Consider the following 24120-nt stretch of genomic DNA (forward strand, 5'->3'; position numbering starts at 1 on the left):
GAATCCTCGGTTCCGGCCCTGACTCCACACAAGGTTTTTGGCCCCGGTATCGACGGGAGAGGAATCCCGAGAGGCCCCCTAGCAACTCGCATGGGGACTGGCCTCTCCTGAGGCCACCAGGGCGGGTCCCTGAGGTCCCCGTCGTAACTCGAGAACACCTGCCGCAACTCGAGAAAATCCAGGAAGTTCTCCCTTCCAGGCGAGATGAGGCCTATTTCCGATGAGGCGTCTGGAGACTAATGACACCTAACCTCTGGAACTTCGAAAGGGTCTTTCACACCCTTGCTGCAACTCAAGAAGTTCACCGCCATACCCGTCTCCACTCGAGAGGAAGCACGATGGTCCCGCCCACATCCAGAGGAGCCCCGTTTCCCCCTCGTAGCTCGAGATGAGGGATCCTTTCCCTGCTTTCAACGGGAAAGAATTCCCGGCGTTCCCGTCGCATATCAAGAGGAGGCACTCTCAACAGGAAAGGCGAGAGGAACTCCATGGTCGTACCACCATTCCAAGAGTCCCCCAGATGTCTCAGTCCATTCCAGAGGAACCTCTTTGCCCTGCACTGGCTCATCTTTCACACCGAGGATCGACTCACACCACGGTGGCACGTGGGACAGCCCTGTGGGAAAGCCTCGAGGGAAAGCCTCGAGGGAAAACCACAGATCCTTTGATCCACGCGACGGGAAGCGTGACATTGCTGCTACAGCCTGGAAGGAAAGCGCACGTGCATGCCCCCACTCGAGACGAGGCCTGACTCCCCTGGGGAGACTCCAGAAGTACCCAAAGATCCATGTCAGCCCCTGAGAGGAATCCTCGGTTCCGGCCCTGACTCCACTCAAGGTTTTTGGCCCCGGTATCGACGGGAGAGGAATCCCGAGAGGCCCCCTAGCAACTCGCATGGGGACTGGCCTCTCCTGAGGCCACCAGGGCGGGTCCCTGAGTTCCCCGTCGTAACTTAAGAACACCTGCCGCAACACGAGAAAATCCAGGAAGTTCTCCCTTCCAGGCGAGATGAGGCCTATTTCCGATGAGGCGTCTGGAGACTAATGACACCTAACCTCTGGAAGTTTGAAAGGGTCTTTCACACCCTTGCTGCAACTCAAGAAGTTCTCCGCCATACCCGTCTCCACTCGAGAGGAAGCACGATGGTCCCGCCCACATCCAGAGGAGCCCCGTTTTCCCCTCGGTGCTCGAGATGAGGGATCCTTTCCCTGCTTTCAACGGGAAAGAAATCCCGGCGTTCCCGTCGCATCTCAAGAGGAGGCACTCTCAACAGGAAAGGCGAGAGGATCTCCATGGTCGTACCACCATTCCAAGAGTCCCCCAGATGTCTCAGTCCATTCCAGAGGAACCTCTTTGCCCTGCACTGGCTCATCTTTCACGCCGAGGATCGACTCACACCACGGTGGCACGTGGGACAGCCCTGTGGGAAAGCCTCGAGGTAAAGCCTCGAGGGAAAACCACAGATCCTTTGATCCACGCGACGGGAAGCGTGACATTGCTGCTACAGCCTGGAAGGAAAGCGCACGTGCATGCCCCCACTCGAGACGAGGTCTGACTCCACTGGGGAGACTCCAGAAGTACCCAAAGATCCATGTCAGCCCCTGAGAGGAATCCTCGGTTCCGGCCCTGACTCCACACAAGGTTTTTGGCCCCGGTATCGACGGGAGAGGAATCCCGAGAGGCCCCCTAGCAACTCGCATGGGGACTGGCCTCTCCGGAGGCCACCAGGGCGGGTCCCTGAGGTCCCCGTCGTAACTGGAGAACACCTGCCGCAACTCGAGAAAATCCAGGAAGTTCTCCCTTCCAGGCGAGATGAGGCCTATTTCCGATGAGGCCTCTGGAGACTAATGACACCTAACCTCTGGAACTTCGAAAGGGTCTTTCACACCCTTGCTGCAACTCAAGAAGTTCACCGCCATATCCGTCTCCACACGAGAGGAAGCACGATGGTCCCGCCCACATCCAGAGGAGCCCCGTTTCCCCCTCGTAGCTCGAGATGAGAGATCCTTTCCCTGCTTTCAACGGCAAAAAATTCCCGGCGTTCCCGTCGCATCTCAAGAGGAGGCACTCTCAACAGGAAAGGAGAGAGGAACTCCATGGTCGTACCACCATTCCAAGAGTCCCCCAGATGTCTCAGTCCATTCGAGAGGAACCTCTTTGCCCTGCACTGGCTCATCTTTCACGCCGAGGATCGACTCACACCACGGTGGCACGTGGGACAGCCCTGTGGGAAAGCCTCGAGGGAAAACCACACATCATTTGATCCACGCGACGGGAAGCGTGACATTGCTGCTACAGCCTGGAAGGAAAGTGAACGTGCATGCCCCCACTCGAGACGAGGCCTGACTCCCCTGGGGAGACTCCAGAAGTACCCAAAGATCCATGTCAGCCCCTGAGAAGAATCCTCGGTTCCGGCCCTGACTCCACACAAGGATTTTGGCCCCGGTATCGACGGGAGAGGAATCCCGAGAGGCCCCCTAGCAACTCGCATAGGTACTGGCCTCTCCTGAGGCCACCAGGGCGGGTCCCTGAGGTCCCCGTCGTAACTCGAGAACACCTGCCGCAACTCGAGAAAATCCAGGAAGTTCTCCCTTCCAGGCGAGATGAGGCCTATTTCCGATGAGGCGTCTGGAGACTAATGACACCTAACCTCTGGAACTTCGAAAGGGTCTTTCACACCCTTGCTGCAACTCAAGAAGTTCACCACCATACCCGTCTCCACTAGAGAGGAAGCACGATGGTCCCGCCCACATCCAGAGGAGCCCCGTTTCCCCCTCTTAGCTCGAGATGAGGGATCCTTTCCCTGCTTTCAACGGGAAAGAATTCCCGGCGTTCCCGTCGCATCTCAAGAGGAGGCACTCTCAACAGGAAAGGCGAGAGGAACTCCATGGTCGTACCACCATTCCAAGAGTCCCCCAGATGTCTCAGTCCATTCCAGAGGAACCTCTTTGCCCTGCACTGGCTCATCTTTCACGCCGAGGATCGACTCACACCACGGTGGCACGTGGGACAGCCCTGTGGGAAAGCCTCGAGGGAAAGCCTCGAGGGAAAACCACAGATCCTTTGATCCACGCGACGGGAAGCGTGACATTTCTGCTACAGCCTGGAAGGAAAGCGCACGTGCATGCCCCCACTCGAGACGAGGCCTGACTCCCCTGGGGAGTCTCCACAAGTACCCAAAGATCCATGTCAGCCCCTGAGAGGAATCCTCGGTTCCGGCCTTGACTCCACACAAGGTTTTTGGCCCCGGTATCAACGGGAGAGGAATCCCGAGAGGCCCCCTAGCAACTCGCCTAGGGACTGGCCTCTCCTGAGGCCACCAGGGCGGGTCCCTGAGGTCCCCGTCGTAACTCGAGAACACCTGCCGCAACTCGAGAAAATCCAGGAAGTTCTCCCTTCCAGGCGAGATGAGGCCTATTTCCGATGAGGCCTCTGGAGACTAATGACACCTAACCTCTGGAACTTCGAAAGGGTCTTTCACACCCTTGCTGCAACTCAAGAAGTTCACCGCCATACCCGTCTCCACTAGAGAGGAAGCACGATGGTCCCGCCCACATCCAGAGGAGCCCCGTTTCCCCCTCGTAGCTCGAGATGAGGGATCCTTTCCCTGCTTTAAACGGGAAAGAATTCCCTGCGTTCCCGTCGCATCTCAAGAGGAGGCACTCTCAACAGGAAAGGCGAGAGGAACTCCATGGTCGTACCACCATTCCACGAGTCCCCCAGATGTCTCAGTCCATTCCAGAGGAACCTCTTTGCCCTGCACTGGCTCATCTTTCACGCCGAGGATCGACTCACAACACGGTGGCACGTGGGATAGCCCTGTGGGAAAGCCTCGAGGGAAAGCCTCGAGGGAAAACCACAGATCCTTTGATCCACGCGACGGGAAGCGTGACATTGCTGCTACAGCCTGGAAGGAAAGCGCACGTGCATGCCCCCACTCGAGACGAGGCCTGACTCCCCTGGGGAGACTCCAGAAGTACCCAAAGATCCATGTCAGCCCCTGAAAGGAATCCTCGGTTCCGGCCCTGACTCCACACAAGGATTTTGGCCCCGGTATCGACGGGAGAGGAATCCCGAGAGGCCCCCTAGCAACTCGCATAGGGACTGGCCTCTCCTGAGGCCACCAGGGCGGGTCCCTGAGGTCCCCGTCGTAACTCGAGAACACCTGCCGCAACTCGAGAAAATCCAGGAAGTTCTCCCTTCCAGGCGAGATGAGGCCTATTTCCGATGAGGCGTCTGGAGACTAATGACACCTAACCTCTGGAACTTCGAAAGGGTCTTTCACACCCTTGCTGCAACTCAAGAAGTTCACCACCATACCCGTCTCCACTAGAGAGGAAGCACGATGGTCCCGCCCACATCCAGAGGAGCCCCGTTTCCCCCTCTTAGCTCGAGATGAGGGATCCTTTCCCGGCTTTCAACGGGAAAGAATTCCCGGCGTTCCCGTCGCATCTCAAGAGGAGGCACTCTCAACAGGAAAGGCGAGAGGAACTCCATGGTCGTACCACCATTCCAAGAGTCCCCCAGATGTCTCAGTCCATTCCAGAGGAACCTCTTTGCCCTGCACTGGCTCATCTTTCACGCCGAGGATCGACTCACACCACGGTGGCACGTGGGACAGCCCTGTGGGAAAGCCTCGAGGGAAAACCACAGATCCTTTGATCCACGCGACGGGAAGCGTGACATTGCTGCTAGAGCCTGGAAGGAAAGCGCACGTGCATGCCCCCACTTGAGACGAGGCCTGACTCCCCTGGGGAGACTCCAGAAGTACCCAAAGATCCATGTCAGCCCCTGAGAGGAATCCTCGGTTCCGGCCCTGACTCCACACAAGCTTTTTGGCCCCGGTATCGACGGGAGAGGAATCCCGAGAGGCCCCCTAGCAACTCGCATGGGGACTGACCTCTCCTGAGGCCACCAGGGCGGGTCCCTGAGGTCCCCGTCGTAACTCGAGAACACCTGCCGCAACTCGAGAAAATCCAGGAAGTTCTCCCTTCCAGGCGAGATGAGGCCTATTTCCGATGAGGCGTCTGGAGACTAATGACACCTAACCTCTGGAACTTCGAAAGGGTCTTTCACACCCTTGCTGCAACTCAAGAAGTTCACCGCCATACCCGTCTCCACTCGAGAGGAAGCACGATGGTCCCGCCCACATCCAGAGGAGCCCCGTTTCCCCCTCGTAGCTCGAGATGAGGGATCCTTTCCCTGCTTTCAACGGGAAAGAATTCCCGGCGTTCCCGTCGCATCTCAAGAGGAGGCACTCTCAACAGGAAAGGCGAGAGGAACTCCATGGTCGTACCACCATTCCAAGAGTCCCCCAGATGTCTCAGTCCATTCCAGAGGAAGCTCTTTGCCCTGCACTGGCTCATCTTTCACGCCGAGGATCGACTCACAACACGGTGGCACGTGGGACAGCCCTGTGGGAAAGCCTCGAGGGAAAACCACAGATCCTTTGATCCACGCGACGGGAAGCGTGAGATTGCTGCTACAGCCTGGAAGGAAAGCGCACGTGCATGCCCCCACTCGAGACGAGGCCTGACTCCACTGGGGAGACTCCAGAAGTACCCAAAGATCCATGTCAGCCCCTGAGAGGAATCCTCGGTTCCGGCCCTGACTCCACACAAGGTTTTTGGCCCCGGTATCGACGGGAGAGGAATCCCGAGAGGCCCCCTAGCAACTCGCATGGGGACTGGCCTCTCCGGAGGCCACCAGGGCGGGTCCCTGAGGTCCCCGTCGTAATTCGAGAACACCTGCCGCAACTCGAGAAAATCCAGGAAGTTCTCCCTTCCAGGCGAGATGAGGCCTATTTCCGATGAGGCCTCTGTAGACTAATGACACCAAACCTCTGGAACTTCGAAAGGGTCTTTCACACCCTTGCTGCAACTCAAGAAGTTCACCGCCATACCCGTCTCCACTCGAGGGGAAGCACGATGGTCCCGCCCACATCCAGAGGAGCCCCGTTTCCCCCTCGTAGCTCGAGATGAGGGATCCTTTCCCTGCTTTCAACGGGAAAGAATTCCCGGCGTTCCCGTCGCATCTCAAGAGGAGGCACTCTCAACAGGAAAGGCGAGAGGAACTCCATGGTCGTACCACCATTCCAAGAGTCCCCCAGATGTCTCAGTCCATTCCAGAGGAACCTCTTTGCCCTGCACTGGCTCATCTTTCACGCCGAGGATCGACTCACAACACGGTGGCACGTGGGACAGCCCTGTGGGAAAGCCTCGAGGGAAAGCCTCGAGGGAAAACCACAGATCCTTTGATCCACGCGACGGGAAGCGTGACATTGCTGCTACAGCCTGGAAGGAAAGCGCACGTGCATGCCCCCACTCGAGACGAGGCCTGACTCCCCTGGGGAGACTCCAGAAGTACCCAAAGATCCATGTCAGCCCCTGAGAGGAATCCTCGGTTCCGGCCTTGACTCCACACAAGCTTTTTGGCCCCGGTATCGACGGGAGAGGAATCCCGAGAGGCCCCCTAGCAACTCGCATGGGGACTGGCCTCTCCTGAGGCCACCAGGGCGGGTCCCTGAGGTCCCCGTCGTAACTCGAGAACACCTGCCGCAACTCGAGAAAATCCAGGAAGTTCTCCCTTCCAGGCGAGATGAGGCCTATTTCCGATGAGGCCTCTGGAGACTAATGACACCTAACCTCTGGAACTTCGAAAGGGTCTTTCACACCCTTGCTGCAACTCAAGAAGTTCACCGCCATATCCGTCTCCACTCGAGAGGAAGCACGATGGTCCCGCCCACATCCAGAGGAGCCCCGTTTCCCCCTCGTAGCTCGAGATGAGGGATCCTTTCCCTGCTTTCAACGGCAAAAAATTCCCGGCGTTCCCGTCGCATCTCAAGAGGAGGCACTCTCAACAGGAAAGGCGAGAGGAACTCCATGGTCGTACCACCATTCCAAGAGTCCCCCAGATGTCTCAGTCCATTCCAGAGGAACCTCTTTGCCCTGCACTGGCTCATCTTTCACGCCGAGGATCGACTCACACCACGGTGGAACGTGGGACAGCCCTGTGGGAAAGCCTCGAGGGAAAACCACACATCATTTGATCCACGCGACGGGAAGCGTGACATTGCTGCTACAGCCTGGAAGGAAAGTGCACGTGCATGCCCCCACTCGAGACGAGGCCTGACTCCCCTGGGGAGACTCCAGAAGTACCCAAAGATCCATGTCAGCCCCTGAGAGGAATCCTCGGTTCCTGCCCTGACTCCACACAAGGTATTTGGCCCCGGTATCGACGGGAGAGGAATCCCGAGAGGCCCCCTAGCAACTCGCATGGGGACTGGCCTCTCCTGAGGCCACCAGGGCGGGTCCCTGAGGTCCCCGTCGTAACTCGAGAACACCTGCCGCAACTCGAGAAAATCCAGGAAGTTCTCCCTTCCAGGCGAGATGAGGCCTATTTCCGATGAGGCCTCTGGAGACTAATGACACCAAACCTCTGGAACTTCGAAAGGGTCTTTCACACCCTTGCTGCAACTCAAGAAGTTCACCGCCATACCCGTCTCCACTCGAGAGGAAGCACGATGGTCCCGCCCACATCCAGAGGAGCCCCGTTTCCCCCTCGTAGCTCGAGAAGAGGGATCCTTTCCCTGCTTTCAATGGGAAAGAATTCCCGGCGTTCCCGTCGCATCTCAAGAGGAGGCACTCTCAACAGGAAAGGCGAGAGGAACTCCATGGTCGTATCACCATTCCAAGAGTCCCCCAGATGTCTCAGTCCATTTCAGAGGAACCTCTTTGCCCTGCACTGGCTCATCTTTCACGCCGAGGATCGACTCACAACACGGTGGCACGTGGGACAGCCCTGTGGGAAAGCCTCGAGGGAAAGCCTCGAGGGAAAACCACAGATCCTTTGATCCACGCGACGGGAAGCATGACATTGCTGGAACAGCCTGGAAGGAAAGCGCACATGCATGCCCCCACTCGAGACGAGGCCTGACTCCCCTGGGGAGACTCCAGAAGTACCCAAAGATCCATGTCAGCCCCTGAGAAGAATCCTCGGTTCCGGCCCTGACTCCACACAAGCTTTTTGGCCCCGGTATCGACGGGATAGGAATCCCGAGAGACCCCCTAGCAACTCGCATGGGGACTGGCCTCTCCTGAGGCCACCAGGGCGGGTCCCTGAGGTCCCCGTCGTAACTCGAGAACACCTGCCGCAACTCGAGAAAATCCAGGAAGTTCTCCCTTCCAGGCGAGATGAGGCCTATTTCCGATGAGGCCTCTGGAGACTAATGACACCAAACCTCTGGAACTTCGAAAGGGTCTTTCACACCCTTGCTGCAACTCAAGAAGTTCACCGCCATACCCGTCTCCACTCGAGAGGAAGCACGATGGTCCCGCCCACATCCAGAGGAGCCCCGTTTCCCCCTCGTAGCTCGAGATGAGGGATCCTTTCCCTGGTTTCAACGGGAAAGAATTCCCGGCGTTCCCGTCGCATCTCAAGAGGAGGCACTCTCAACAGGAAAGGCGGGAGGAACTCCATGGTCGTACCACCATTCCAAGAGTCCCCCAGATGTCTCAGTCCATTTCAGAGGAACCTCTTTGCCCTGCACTGGCTCATCTTTCACGCCGAGGATCGACTCACAACACGGTGGCACGTGGGACAGCCCTGTGGGAAAGCCTCGAGGGAAAGCCTCGAGGAAAAACCACAGATCCTTTGATCCACGCGACGGGAAGCGTGACATTGCTGCTACAGCCTGGAAGGAAAGCGCACGTGCATGCCCCCACTCGAGACGAGGCCTGACTCCCCTGGGGAGACTCCAGAAGTACCCAAAGATCCATGTCAGCCCCTGAGAGGAATCCTCGGTTCCGGCCCTGACTCCACTCAAGGTTTTTGGCCCCGGTATCGACGGGAGAGGAATCCCGAGAGGCCCCCTAGCAACTCGCATGGGGACTGGCCTCTCCTGAGGCCACCAGGGCGGGTCCCTGAGGTCCCCGTCGTAATTCGAGAACACCTGCCGCAACTCGAGAAAATCCAGGAAGTTCTCCCTTCCAGGCGAGATGAGGCCTATTTCCGATGAGGCCTCTGGAGACTAATGACACCAAACCTCTGGAACTTCGAAAGGGTCTTTCACACCCTTGCTGCAACTCAAGAAGTTCACCGCCATACCCGTCTCCACTCGAGAGGAAGCACGATGGTCCCGCCCACATCCAGAGGAGCCCCGTTTCCCCCTCGTAGCTCGAGATGAGGGATCCTTTCCCTGCTTTCAACGGGAAAGAATTCCCGGCGTTCCCGTCGCATCTCAAGAGGAGGCACTCTCAACAGGAAAGGCGAGAGGAACTCCATGGTCGTACCACCATTCCAAGAGTCCCCCAGATGTCTCAGTCCATTCCAGAGGAACCTCTTTGCCCTGCACTGGCTCATCTTTCACGCCGAGGATCGACTCACAACACGGTGGCACGTGGGACAGCCCTGTGGGAAAGCCTCGAGGGAAAGCCTCGAGGGAAAACCACAGATCCTTTGATCCACGCGACGGGAAGCGTGACATTGCTGCTACAGCCTGGAAGGAAAGCGCACGTGCATGCCCCCACTCGAGACGAGGCCTGACTCCCCTGGGGAGACTCCAGAAGTACCCAAAGATCCATGTCAGCCCCTGAGAGGAATCCTCGGTTCCGGCCTTGACTCCACACAAGCTTTTTGGCCCCGGTATCGACGGGAGAGGAATCCCGAGAGGCCCCCTAGCAACTCGCATGGGGACTGGCCTCTCCTGAGGCCACCAGGGCGGGTCCCTGAGGTCCCCGTCGTAACTCGAGAACACCTGCCGCAACTCGAGAAAATCCAGGAAGTTCTCCCTTCCAGGCGAGATGAGGCCTATTTCCGATGAGGCGTCTGGAGACTAATGACACCTAACCTCTGGAACTTCGAAAGGGTCTTTCACACCCTTGCTGCAACTCAAGAAGTTCACCGCCATACCCGTCTCCACTCGAGAGGAAGCACGATGGTCCCGCCCACATCCAGAGGAGCCCCGTTTCCCCCTCGGAGCTCGAGATGAGGGATCCTTTCCCTGCTTTCAACGGGAAAGAATTCCCGGCGTTCCCGTCGCATCTCAAGAGGAGGCACTCTCAACAGGAAAGGCGAGAGGAACTCCATGGTCGTACCACCATTCCAAGAGTCCCCCAGATGTCTCAGTCCATTCCAGAGGAACCTCTTTGCCCTGCACTGGCTCATCTTTCACGCCGAGGATCGACTCACACCACGGTGGCACGTGGGACAGCCCTGTGGGAAAGCCTCGAGGGAAAACCACAGATCCTTTGATCCACGCGACGGGAAGCGTGACATTGCTGCTACAGCCTGGAAGGAAAGTGCACGTGCATGCCCCCACTCGAGACGAGGCCTGACTCCCCTGGGGAGACTCCAGAAGTACCCAAAGATCCATGTCAGCCCCTGAGAGGAATCCTCGGTTCCGGCCCTGACTCCACACAAGGTTTTTGGCCCCGGTATCGACGGGAGAGGAATCCCGAGAGGCCCCCTAGCAACTCGCATGGGGACTGGCCTCTCCTGAGGCCACCAGGGCGGGTCCCTGAAGTCCCCGTCGTAACTCGAGAACACCTGCCGCAACTCGAGAAAATCCAGGAAGTTCTCCCTTCCAGGCGAGATGAGGCCTATTTCCGATGAGGCGTCTGGAGACTAATGACACCTAACCTCTGGAACTTCGAAAGGGTCTTTCACACCCTTGCTGCAACTCAAGAAGTTCACCGCCATACCCGTCTCCACTCGAGAGAAAGCACGATGTTCCCGCCCACATCCAGAGGAGCCCCGTTTCCCCCTCGTAGCTCGAGATGAGGGATCCTTTTCCTGCTTTCAACGGGAAAGAATTCCCGGCGTTCCCGTCGCATCTCAAGAGGAGGCACTCTCAACAGGAAAGGCGAGAGGAACTCCATGGTCGTACCACCATTCCAAGAGTCCCCCAGATGTCTCAGTCCATTCCAGAGGAACCTCTTTGCCCTGCACTGGCTCATCTTTCACGCCGAGGATCGACTCACACCACGGTGGCACGTGGGACAGCCCTGTGGGAAAGCCTCGAGGGAAAGCCTCGAGGGAAAACCACAGATCCTTTGATCCAAGCGACGGGAAGCGTGACATTGCTGCTACAGCCTGGAAGGAAAGCGCACGTGCATGCCCCCACTCGAGACGAGGCCTGACTCCCCTGGGGAGACTCCAGAAGTACCCAAAGATCCATGTCAGCCCCTGAGAGGAATCCTCGGTTCCGGCCCTGACTGCACACAAGGTTTTTGGCCCCGGTATCGACGGGAGAGGAATCCCGAGAGGCCCCCTAGCAACTCGCATAGGGACTGGCCTCTCCTGAGGCCACCAGGGCGGGTCCCTGAGGTCCCCGTCGTAACTCGAGAACACCTGCCGCAACTCGAGAAAATCCAGGAAGTTCTCCCTTCCAGGCGAGATGAGGCTTATTTCCGATGAGGCGTCTGGAGACTAATGACACCTAACCTCTGGAACTTCGAAAGGGTCTTTCACACCCTTGCTGCAACTCAAGAAGTTCACCGCCATACCCGTCTCCACTCGAGAGGAAGCACGATGGTCCCGCCCACATCCAGAGGAGCCCCGTTTCCCCCTCGGAGCTCGAGATGAGGGATCCTTTCCCTGCTTTCAACGGGAAAGAATTCCCGGCGTTCCCGTCGCATCTCAAGAGGAGGCACTCTCAACAGGAAAGGCGAGAGGAACTCCATGGTCGTACCACCATTCCAAGAGTCCCCCAGATGTCTCAGTCCATTCCAGAGGAACCTCTTTGCCCTGCACTGGCTCATCTTTCACGCCGAGGATCGACTCACACCACGGTGGCACGTGGGACAGCCCTGTGGGAAAGCCTCGAGGGAAAACCACAGATCCTTTGATCCACGCGACGGGAAGCGTGACATTGCTGCTACAGCCTGGAAGGAAAGTGCACGTGCATGCCCCCACTCGAGACGAGGCCTGACTCCCCTGGGGAGACTCCAGAAGTACCCAAAGATCCATGTCAGCCCCTGAGAGGAATCCTCGGTTCCGGCCCTGACTCCACACAAGGTTTTTGGCCCCGGTATCGACGGGAGAGGAATCCCGAGAGGCCCCCTAGCAACTCGCATGGGGACTGGCCTCTCCTGAGGCCACCAGGGCGGGTCCCTGAGGTCCCCGTCGTAACTCGAGAACACCTGCCGCAACTCGAGAAAATCCAGGAAGTTCTCCCTTCCAGGCGAGATGAGGCCTATTTCCGATGAGGCGTCTGGAGACTAATGACACCTAACCTCTGGAACTTCGAAAGGGTCTTTCACACCCTTGCTGCAACTCAAGAAGTTCACCGCCATACCCGTCTCCACTCGAGAGAAAGCACGATGGTCCCGCCCACATCCAGAGGAGCCCCGTTTCCCCCTCGTAGCTCGAGATGAGGGATCCTTTTCCTGCTTTCAACGGGAAAGAATTCCCGGCGTTCCCGTCGCATCTCAAGAGGAGGCACTCTCAACAGGAAAGGCGAGAGGAACTCCATGGTCGTACCACCATTCCAAGAGTCCCCCAGATGTCTCAGTCCATTCCAGAGGAACCTCTTTGCCCTGCACTGGCTCATCTTTCACGCCGAGGATCGACTCACACCACGGTGGCACGTGGGACAGCCCTGTGGGAAAGCCTCGAGGGAAAGCCTCGAGGGAAAACCACAGATCCTTTGATCCAAGCGACGGGAAGCGTGACATTGCTGCTACAGGCTGGAAGGAAAGCGCACGTGCATGCCCCCACTCGAGACGAGGCCTGACTCCCCTGGGGAGACTCCAGAAGTACCCAAAGATCCATGTCAGCCCCTGAGAGGAATCCTCGGTTCCGGCCCTGACTGCACACAAGGTTTTTGGCCCCGGTATCGACGGGAGAGGAATCCCGAGAGGCCCCCTAGCAACTCGCATGGGGACTGGCCTCTCCTGAGGCCACCAGGGCGGGTCCCTGAGGTCCCCGTCGTAACTCGAGAACACCTGCCGCAACTCGAGAAAATCCAGGAAGTTCTCCCTTCCAGGCGAGATGAGGCCTATTTCCGATGAGGCCTCTGGAGACTAATGACACCTAACCTCTGGAACTTCGAAAGGGTCTTTCACACCCTTGCTGCAACTCAAGAAGTTCACCGCCATACCCGTCTCCACTCGAGAGGAAGCACGATGGTCCCGCCCACATCCAGAGGAGCCCCGTTTCCCCCTCGTAGCTCGAGATGAGGGATCCTTTCCCTGCTTTCAACGGGAAAGTATTCCCGGCGTTCCCGTCGCATCTCAAGAGGAGGCACTCTCAACAGGAAAGGCGAGAGGAACTCCATGGTCGTACCACCATTCCAAGAGTCCCCCAGATGTCTCAGTCCATTCCAGAGGAACCTCTTTGCCCTGAACTGGCTCATCTTTCACGCCGAGGATCGACTCACACAACGGTGGAACGTGGGACAGCCCTGTGGGAAAGCCTCGAGGGAAAGCCTCGAGGGAAAACCACAGATCCTTTGATCCACGCGACGGGAAGCGTGACATTGCTGCTACAGCCTGGAAGGAAAGCGCACGTGCATGCCCCCACTCGAGACGAGGCCTGACTCCCCTGGGGAGACTCCAGAAGTACCCAAAGATCCATGTCAGCCCCTGAGAGGAATCCTCGGTTCCGGCCCTGACTCCACACAAGCTTTTTGGCCCCGGTATCGACGGGAGAGGAATCCCAGAGGCCCCCTAGCAACTCGCATGGGGACTTGCCTCTCCTGAGGCCACCAGGGCGGGTCCCTGAGGTCCCCGTCGTAACTCGAGAACACCTGCCGCAACTCGAGAAAATCCAGGAAGTTCTCCCTTCCAGGCGAGATGAGGCCTATTTCCGATGAGGCGTCTGGAGACTAATGACACCTAACCTCTGGAACTTCGAAAGGGTCTTTCACACCCTTGCTGCAACTCAAGAAGTTCACCGCCATACCCGTCTCCACTCGAGAGGAAGCACGATGGTCCCGCCCACATCCAGAGGAGCCCCGTTTCCCCCTCGTAGCTCGAGATGAGGGATCCTTTCCCTCCTTTCAACGGGAAAGAATTCCTGGCGTTCCCGTCGCATCTCAAGAGGAGGCACTCTCAACAGGAAAGGCGAGAGGAACTCCATGGTCGTACCACCATTCCAAGAGTCCCCCAGATGTCTCAGTCCATTCCAGAGGAACCTCTTTGCCCTGCACTGGCTCATTTTTCACGCCGAGAATCGACTCACACCACGGTGTCACGTGGGACAGCCCTGTGGGAAAGCCTCGAGGGAAAACCACAGATCATTTGATCCACGCGACAGGTAGCGTGACATTGCTGCTACAGCCTGGAAGGAAAGTGCACGTGCATGCCCCCACTCGAGACGAGGCCTGACTCCCCTGGGGAGACTCCAGAAGTACCCAAAGATCCATGTCAGCCCCTGAGAGGAATCCTCGGTTCCGGCCCTGACTCCACACAAGGTTTTTGGCCCCGGTATCGACGGGAGAGGAATCCCGAGAGGCCCCCTAGCAACTCGCATAGGGACTGGCCTCTCCTGAGGCCACCAGGGCGGGTCCCTGAGGTCCCCGTCGTAACTCGAGAACACCTGCCGCAACTCGAGAAAATCCAGGAAGTTCTCCCTTCCAGGCGAGATGAGGCCTATTTCCGATGAGGCGTCTGGAGACTAATGACACCTTACCTCTGGAACTTCGAAAGGGTCTTTCACAGCCTTGCTGCAACTCAAGAAGTTCACCACCATACCCTGCCGGAAGCCAGTGTGAGGAATCCCGCCCGTGACAAGGTCATGAGGAAGGAAGCTGACATACGCAAGGCGTGCTCAGACTTCAGGGACCCCTCTGGATATTCCTAAGCATGTACCCCTGCAAAAATCTGCTGGCTTTTGTGCTCTGCTTTTCCACTTTTCTGATATTCTCTGGAAAAAAGTCAATTCAGGGTTTTAGTCTTCTGCATTTGAAAGGGATGTTTCAGTTAAACCCCTCTGATAGCTCTCTAGTCTGCCTAACAGGTTCCCCAGACCTCTTACAGCTTGTGAATTGCTTACAGCCCCCCAACCGCGAGAGGCACAAAGCTTACAGCTTGTGAATTGCTTACAGCCCCCCAACCGCGGGAGGCACAAAGCTTAAAAGCATCTTAAAGATACAGAGCCTTTTGTAAAGAGTTAAAAATTATATTGGTAGAGGGTTTTCACTGTTGACTCAAGGATTGCTGCCAGACCTCCTTATTCTTTATCTTTTAGGCACCTGGAAGGATGTTAATGTAAGCAGGATGTAGAAAAAGATACATAGTAGTTTTGATGTTAGCAACACTAGACTTTTGAGTTAATTGCTTCTCTTTTGCTATAAATCACTGCACTCCCTCTACTTGTTATAAGTTGCTGTATCCTTGCTGTCTAAGAATGTAACTTTCTTTAGTGCTTTCCGAGAGTGGCACCAGACCTTGGGAAGATCAACACAAATAAGTCTTGTGGTTGACAAACCCTTATCAGAAAAAAGGCTGTAAAATGTTAATTGGCCCTTTTGGTTGGAAGATGATGTAAATTACCTAAGACTTGTGTATACAATTAGGTATGCAGAGAGAAAAGCCTGGTTTTGATAAGAGTCTGGACTGCTAACGCTGCATAACTTTGTGTTACCCATTGATCTCCATGTTTTATCAAAAGTATAAAAGGCCTTCTGAACAATAAAGGACGGGACCAGATTCTCAGACCAGTTTCTCGGACTAGTCTCGGCCTGGTTTCTTGGGAATCTGGCTCCCCCCCTGTCTCTCTGTCTCTCTCTTTTTCTCTCCCTTTTCTTCCCTCTGCTCTTTACTTTAATTTCAGGCTGAATTTCCATCTGGGGCGCGGAGGCTCGCCAGGTCTACTTATTTGCCCTGGTTATTAAGATCCGCGAGAAAGGGAGCTTAAGGCGAGGCACCCTTAGATATTCAAGCGGGCACCGGTGGCCCAACGTAGATGGTGCAAATTCCTTGTCTGGAATTTTATTGGTCTTCCGCGTAAACCAAGCTATTCAGCCCTCTTTCTCCACTTAATCTTCCTACTGCACTACAGTTTCTTAATCTAATCTTATATTAATAAATAAACAAGTCTTTCCACGCCAACGCCGTCCACCCTTCGAATTCCCTGGATCCACCGGGGCTGGACCCCGGCAAGTGGCGCCCGGAACAGGCTATTCGAAGGTAGGTTCCTCGGAGCAAAAGCTCCCCCCGGAGCACTCTCTGTAGCTCCCCCCGGAGCACTCTCTGTTGCTCCCCCCGGAGCACTCTCTGTTGCTCCCCCCCGGAGTGACTTAATCACTCCCCCCGGAGTACTTTCGGGTACTCCCCCAGTGTTGAGTGTTCGGGACGGCTAGGACCCCACTCAGGGTGCCGCGGACCCCCCTGTAGGATAGACAGGGTGAGGAGGAGTGGGAAGTGTTCAAGGGTTTAAGAGAAACCTGGTGCTCTAGAGGTTGAAAAGAAACCTGCTATCTTAGGGTTGAAAACAAAACCCCCCTCGCCAAAGGTAAAACCTTTTTGTTGAGGTAGACTTTTCTATAAGACTTAATTTTCTGACATGAGTAACAGTGAGTCAAAAGAAAGACAGCTTTTTACAGGAGTAATCTTGCAGTTACTAACTAAACGAGGAATTAAAGTTAAAAAATCCAATATTCATTCATTTTTTTCCTTTGTACAAGAACAGTGTCCCTGGTTTCCAGAAGAAGGCACTGTTAACTTAGACACCTGGGAGAGAGTAGGAAAACAACTAAAAACTTACCATGCTGAACATGGCTCACAAAAGGTGCCTACTGACGCCTTTTCCTTATGGAATATAATTAGGGACGCTCTAGACCCTGCCCCTGAATCTGAAAAGGTACATCTTAAAGAGGAAAGTGCAGAGAAAAAGGTATCTATCGAAGAGGAGAGTGATGAAAAGGAGGCTACACCTAACTATCGGCAGTTGAGTCAAATGATAGCTGCAATGACTGCCCAAGAAAAGGTAATAGATAGAGATGACAAAAAAGAGCAGCTTTCAGATGAGGAAGATTTGGAAGAGGAAGTAAGTCAAGATCATTCTGATGAGGACTGGTCTTTATTAAATAAAGATGCTCCAAGGAGTTTAAGAGAAACTTCTCCAATTAGATTATCTGCTCCAAAGAGCTTAATAAAAACTTCCCCAACCAGACCACCTGCTTCCACAAATTCAAGAGAAATTTCCTTAATTAAGCCTTCTGCTTCCAGAGGCTCAAGACAAATGTCCCCCATCAGATTATATGCACCTGAGAGTTTAAGGCCAGATTCCCCAGATAAAACATCCGTAAGACCTAAACACAGAACGGATAAAAAATTCCCAAAGTACGAAGAAAGTGACATAGGACACCCCTTGCCCCCCCCTCCCTATAAGGGTGAGGGGCCTCCACTAGAAGCTCCCCGAAGAAGAGTTTTCTCTAGCCCAGATGATGAACTTGATCCCCACCTTGAGGCTTGTTTCCCCATAATATTTGGTGGAAGTGGTGGGAGAACAGCCCCCCACTGGGAACCCATTCCAATGAAAATGATTAAAGAACTCAAACAGGCTTGTGCTTTGTATGGGCCTAAAGCCCCGTACACTGTATCATTGGTGGAAGCTTTAGCGGGCAGATGGATGACACCCCATGACTGGAAGACAGTCGCTAAAGCTTGTCTGTCTGGAGGTCAATATGTACTTTGGAGAACTGAATATGAAGATCTAGCCCAAAAACAGGCTGATGCTAACCAAAAATATGGCCCAAGATATATTATAAAAAATATGTTGGCAGGGACTAATGATTTTGGAACACTTAGAGATCAAATGGGATTAGATAAAACCACTTTAGATCAAGTAACCGCCTGCGCCCTTGGGGCTTGGCGTTTGTTGCCTGAAGGGAAAGAATCTACCTCTTCCTTCTCAAATGTTAAACAAAAACCAGAAGAGCCATATGAAGACTTTATATCAAGACTTGCAGAGGCAGTCAACAGAGTAATTTCCAACACTGAGGCAGCTAGTATATTGATAAAACAACTGGCATTTGAAAATGCTAATTCTACCTGCCAGGCCATTTTACGTCCTATTAAAAAAACTGGGGAAATAATAGATTATATCAGGCAATGTGCAGATGTAGGACCAGCGATGATGCAGGGCGTTGCCATAGCTGCAGCCATAAAGGGAAATTCTTACCAGCAGGCAGTACAGTCCTTTTTTACAAATAGAAATAACCCGTCAAAGAGTCATTCCAGTAGTCCAGGCCAGAATATTGGTTTATCCAAGGCCTGCTTCTCTTGCGGACGGGAAGGGCACCTTATGCGAGCTTGTCCCCAAAAAGCAGCCGGTTCTTCTCTGCCGAATTCTCCCTCCCCGGCTGTGCCTACTAATCTCCCTAGATCTCTCTGCCCTCGTTGTCAAAAAGGATATCACTGGGCAAAAGAATGTAGGTCACAATTCCATAGAAATGGAGCCTTTTTGGGCCCCGACCAGCAGTCGGGAAACGGATTGAGGGGCCAGCCTCAGGCCCCGACAACAATTGGGGCAGCCTCACTGAACCCATTCATTCCCTTCGTCCCATCGCAGAACTCATCAGAGCAACCCCAGGCAGCGCAGGACTGGACCTCAGTTCCACCACCTCAGCAATATTAACACCAGATAGCCCCACTGTAAAAATACCTACAGGAGTTAAAGGCCCATTACCAACAGGTTTAGTAGGAATTATACTAGGCAGAAGTTCCTTAGCTATGCAAGGTCTCACAATCATCCCTGGAGTAATTGACTCAGATTATACAGGAGAAATCCAGATAATGATTTCACCCCCAACTAAAACTTTCCAAATACATCAGGGACAAAGAATAGCCCAACTTTTGCTTTTGCCTTACCACACTGCAATTGGGCGCACAGCTACTCAAAATGAAAGGCAGGATAAAGGATTTGGGTCTAGTGATATGGTTTTTTGGATAACAGAAATTACTCAGAAACGTCCTATGAAGACTATCCTGATTAATGGCAAGTCTATTGTGGGGTTATTAGACACAGGAGCAGATGTTTCTTGCATTTCAGGAAAAGACTGGCCCAGCTCCTGGCCCACACATACTACTGAAAATAACTTGGTGGGGATAGGAAGAGCCCCCACAATAGCCAAAAGTGCAAAAATTTTAGATTGGCAATTTGAGGATACCCGTGGAACTTTCCAACCTTATGTCGTTCCTTCGCTCCCCCTTACCCTGTGGGGGAGGGACGTGCTATCTCAAATGGGAGTGTTACTTTTTAGCCCTGATGATAAAGTGACCTCTCAGATGTTGCAGATGGGCTATGATCCATCAAAAGGATTGGGTAAACAACAGACAGGAATAATTGAGCCAATTTGCCCAACTCCTCGCAAGCTACGTGCTGGATTGGGATATCCAAATTTATAATTGAGGCCATTGTTTTTGCTGCCGACCCCATCACATGGAAATCTCAAGATCCGGTGTGGGTAGAACAGTGGCCTCTGCATAAGGAAAAATTATTGGCAGCTAAAGCATTAATCTTTGAACAATTAGAATTGGGACATATTGAGCCCTCCAATAGCCCCTGGAACACTCCTATTTTTGTCATTAAGAAAAAATCTGGTAAATGGCGACTTTTACAGGATTTGAGAGCTATTAATGCCACCATGGAGGACATGGGGGCCTTACAGCCTGGGCTCCCTTCCCCAGTAGCCGTTCCAGAGGGATATAATATAATTGTTATTGATTTACAAGATTGTTTTTTCACTATTCCCTTAAATCCTGAGGATAAAAAGCGATTTGCCTTTAGTCTGCCATCAGAAAATCTTAAACAGCCTTATTTACGGTTTCAGTGGAAGGTTCTGCCTCAGGGAATGAAAAATAGCCCTACTTTATGCCAAAAATTTGTTAATGCCGCTCTAGAAGATACTAGGGCTAAATATGAACACGTGTATATGATTCACTATATGGATGATATTTTAATAGCTCATCCTGATAGAGTTCACCTGCAGACTGTGCTCCAGGACCTGACCCAGGCATTGACAGACAGAGGCCTAAAAATTGCCCCAGAAAAAATTCAAATCAATCCGCCCATAACTTACTTAGGAAGAGTCATAAATTCGGAAACGGTGACTCATACCCCGCTGCAATTGAGAAAAGACCATCTTATTACTTTAAATGATTATCAAAAACTCTTAGGTGATATTAATTGGATTAGACCATATTTAAAATTAACCACTGCCGAATTAAAACCTCTTTTTAACACTTTACGCGGGGATCCTGATCCAACCTCAAAAAGACAATTAACAGCTGAGGCTCAAGAAGCCCTAGGCAAAGTAGAAGCAGCCTTATCAAATAGCTATGTAAAAAGAATTGATTTGACGATGACGTGGCAGTTCCTTTGCCTAGCTACTCCAACGGCGCCTACGGGAGTTCTGTGGCAACGCGGCCCTTTAGAATGGATCCATCTTCCTACCCAAGCTAAAAAAGTCGTGGCTTCTTATCCTGGTTTAATTGCCACATTAATGCTAAAAGGAAGGAAGCGGAACATTGAATTGTTTGGTAAAGAGCCATCAGAGATTGTAATTCCATATAATAAGGAGCAGCTTGATGCTCTTTTAATGTTTGATGAAGACTGGCAGATTGCCATAGGGAATTACTGTGGTCAAATTTTGCATCATTTACCCTCGCATGTTTTACTAAATTTTATGTCTAACCATCCAGTTATTTTTCCTGTCCGGTGTAAACAGTTCCCTATTTCAGATGCTCAGGTAGTCTTTACTGATGGATCGGCTAACGGTAGAGCCTCTATAGTCACAAGAGATCATCAAAAACTTTTGGAAACACAAGAAACTTCAGCTCAAAGGGCTGAAATCACAGCTGTTATTGAGGCCTTTGTTATGTTTGCGGAGAAAGAATTTAACCTTTATTCTGACTCTCAGTATGTGGTCAGGCTGTTTCCACACATTGAGACTGCAGTTTTGCCTGAAAACAAAACTGCTATCTTCCATTTGTTAACTAAACTGCAGCAGCAAATATGGAAAAGAAATCGGGCGTTCTTTATCGGCCACATTCGGGCTCATTCCGGCCTGCCTGGCCCTTTAAATGCTCTCAATGAATTGGCAGATTCGTTAACCAGGATTTCAGTGGCTTCTGTTTTTGAAGAAGCTCGAGCTTCTCACTCACTTCATCACCAAAATGCCACTGCCTTACGATACCAGTTTCAAATTCCTCGAGAATCTGCCCGAGAGATTGTTCGTTCTTGTTCACATTGTCCTACTACCGTGAATGCTTTGCCTCTGGGAGTTAACCCTCGCGGTCTCAAACCTAATGCACTCTGGCAAATGGATGTAACCCATGTCTCTTCATTTGGAAAACTGTCTTTTGTTCATGTAACTGTAGATACCTTCTCTCATGTTATTATTGCCACTGCTCGTACAGGGGAAGCAGTTAAAGATGTAATACAACATCTTTTTACATGCTTTTCCTATCTGGGCTTGCCAAAAGCTTTAAAAACTGATAATGCTCCTGCTTACACTTCTAAATCTTTTCAGCAATTCTGTACAAGATTTCAAATTAAACATAACACCGGCATCCCTTATAACCCACAAGGACAAGCCATTGTGGAAAGAGCACATCAAACACTGAAAATCCATATTCAAAAACTAAAAGAAGGGGAATTTAAATATAGTTCCCCCCATCAGATTTTGCAACATGCTCTTTTCGTAATAAATAACTTAAATGCTGATTCATCCGGAAACACTGCAATGCTTCGCCATTGGTGCCCAGAGCAATTGAATGCAAAACCATTAGTAAAATGGAGGGACCTTCTTTCCGGACAATGGAAAGGTCCTGACCCCTTATTAACCAATGGGCGAGGGTATGCTTGTGTTTTTCCACAGGACGCGGACGCTCCGATTTGGGTTCCAGACAGACTAATTCGCCATGTCTCAGCTCCCCGGATACCAGAATCCCCCGCCACCGCGATCTCTAAAAAGGAAGAAACTCCCTCTTCCCCCGCTCCCTCCGCCAGCACGGGAAACGCCGCTGACCCCAGGACAGCTGACATTGGAGATCCCGGATAGGCGCGGATCGGAGCCACCCACTGGACAGATGTCACGACTTCAGATACAGGATATTGCACCCCCTGATTTTTTGCCTCGCAGGAATCCATTAGGACGCCCAGCTCAGTCAACCCAACAAGCCTCCTTGCCCACCTGGGGACAGATTAAAGCTCTCTGTCGCCAGGCACAGGGGATAGCTACCCTACAGGGATCGTCAGTCTCTCCTGAAAAGGTGTTTATTGCCATGCTTGCCTTGCTCTCTTGCCAGGTAAGCGCTGCTCCCATTCCAACCAAATATTGGGCGTTTCTCCCGGATCCTCCAACTTTCCAAGTTGTTACTTGGAACAGTGACCCCATACGAGTTAGTACAGACCAGCCTCGCCTTTTGGGAGGATCTTATACTTCCTATACAAAAGACCAATACCCTATTAATTTCAATTATACCTTTAAAGGACTAGCAGATGATTTTCCTGTCTGCTTTAATTTTCCTCCTGGCCTTACAGGAGACTTCTTTACCAAGACAGGATGCGTTGGAGCCTCCACAAAAGCAGTTATGACAGATTCCCCAACCTCTAAATTTGCATCTATAGGGGATCGGTCTGCTTGGATATTACGAGCCCGTATGCCTGGGGTCCTTGGCCCCTATAAGTCTTTGTCTCTCAAAACTCCATCAGAATATCCAAATTGTGATGATGTTGCTCCCTCAGATGTTATTTGGAAAACTATAGATGATCATTCAGGATATCCGATTTGGAAATCTTGTATTTATAATTCGAGAGTAGATTACAATATGCCGGGAGGAAGAAATTGTGCGATTCAGGACTGGAGCAACCCAAATCCAGGTCAAGACCCTGAGTCTGACGATGACTTTATCAATAGATTGGATAATTGGAAAGAATATTCAATTTCTTGGCCGTTAGTTGCCACCAGACGGCATCATAACCAATTTGTTCCCCCTATGCTGTCTTATATAACTAGAGGTAAAACCTTTTGGCAGCCAGAAATTTGGAGAGCCCTTGCGGCTACCGCCCCTATTATTTTAATCCGACCAAAAAATACCTCTATTTACTCTATTTTAGCTTGTCTACCCTCTCCTTATGTTTTTCTTTTCACTAATGATTCTGAAAGACTTAACATACAATTGAATTATACAGGTGGACCCCATGTAGTGTCTTGTGAACAATGTATGCTTTCATCCTGTTTAACTCCTCAATATAAAGTTTGCTCTTTCATGGTTTTAAAACGTCCGCCCTATCTCATGGTACCTGTAACTGTAGCCACGTATTGGTATGATAACCATGGCCTAGCTGTACTGCAACAGCTACAAGATTTAATGCGAACACGACGGTTTGTGGGCTTACTTGTTTTGGGAATATCAGCTTTGATAACCGCAATTACTTCTGTTACTGTGGCGGCATTATCATTGTCTCAACAAGTGTATACTGCCCAATATGTTGACACCGTATCCAAAAATGTTTCTCTAACGCTGGCAACCCAGGAAATTATAGATAGGAAGCTAGAAATAAGGATTGATGCCTTAGAAGAAGCAGTAATGCATATTGGGAATGAATTACAGAGTCTGAAAATGAAATTGGCTCTTTCATGTCATGCCGATTACCGGTGGATATGTGTTACATCCCTGAAAGTAAATGAGACAGATTTTAAATGGGAGAGGGTCAAAAATCATATTTTAGGTGTCTGGAACAGCTCAGATATTAGTTTAGATTTAGGGAAACTTCATAATCAGATTCAGACCTTGGAACACTCCCGATTAGATTTTACCGCCGCAGGAGAAGCCAATGACTTTTTCCACACCTTCTCTGACTTCATTTCTGGAAAAACTCTTCTGACTACTGTCTCTAGCTATGCTGCTGTGGGTGCCATAATCCTGCTCCTTGTAATCGTGCTTCCTTGTGTTGTCAGGACTCTTCGGCAGAGCATTCGGAATCTCGCGACTGAACTGCACCTAATTTTTTTAAAAAACTAATAAAGAAGGGGGAGTTGCCGGAAGCCAGTGTGAGGAATCCCGCCCGTGACAAGGTCATGAGGAAGGAAGCTGACATACGCAAGGCGTGCTCAGACTTCAGGGACCCCTCTGGATATTCCTAAGCATGTACCCCAGCAAAAATCTG

This window comes from Capricornis sumatraensis, chromosome 6, assembly GCF_032405125.1.
Source record: "Capricornis sumatraensis isolate serow.1 chromosome 6, serow.2, whole genome shotgun sequence".
Taxonomy (NCBI): Eukaryota; Metazoa; Chordata; class Mammalia; order Artiodactyla; family Bovidae; genus Capricornis; species Capricornis sumatraensis.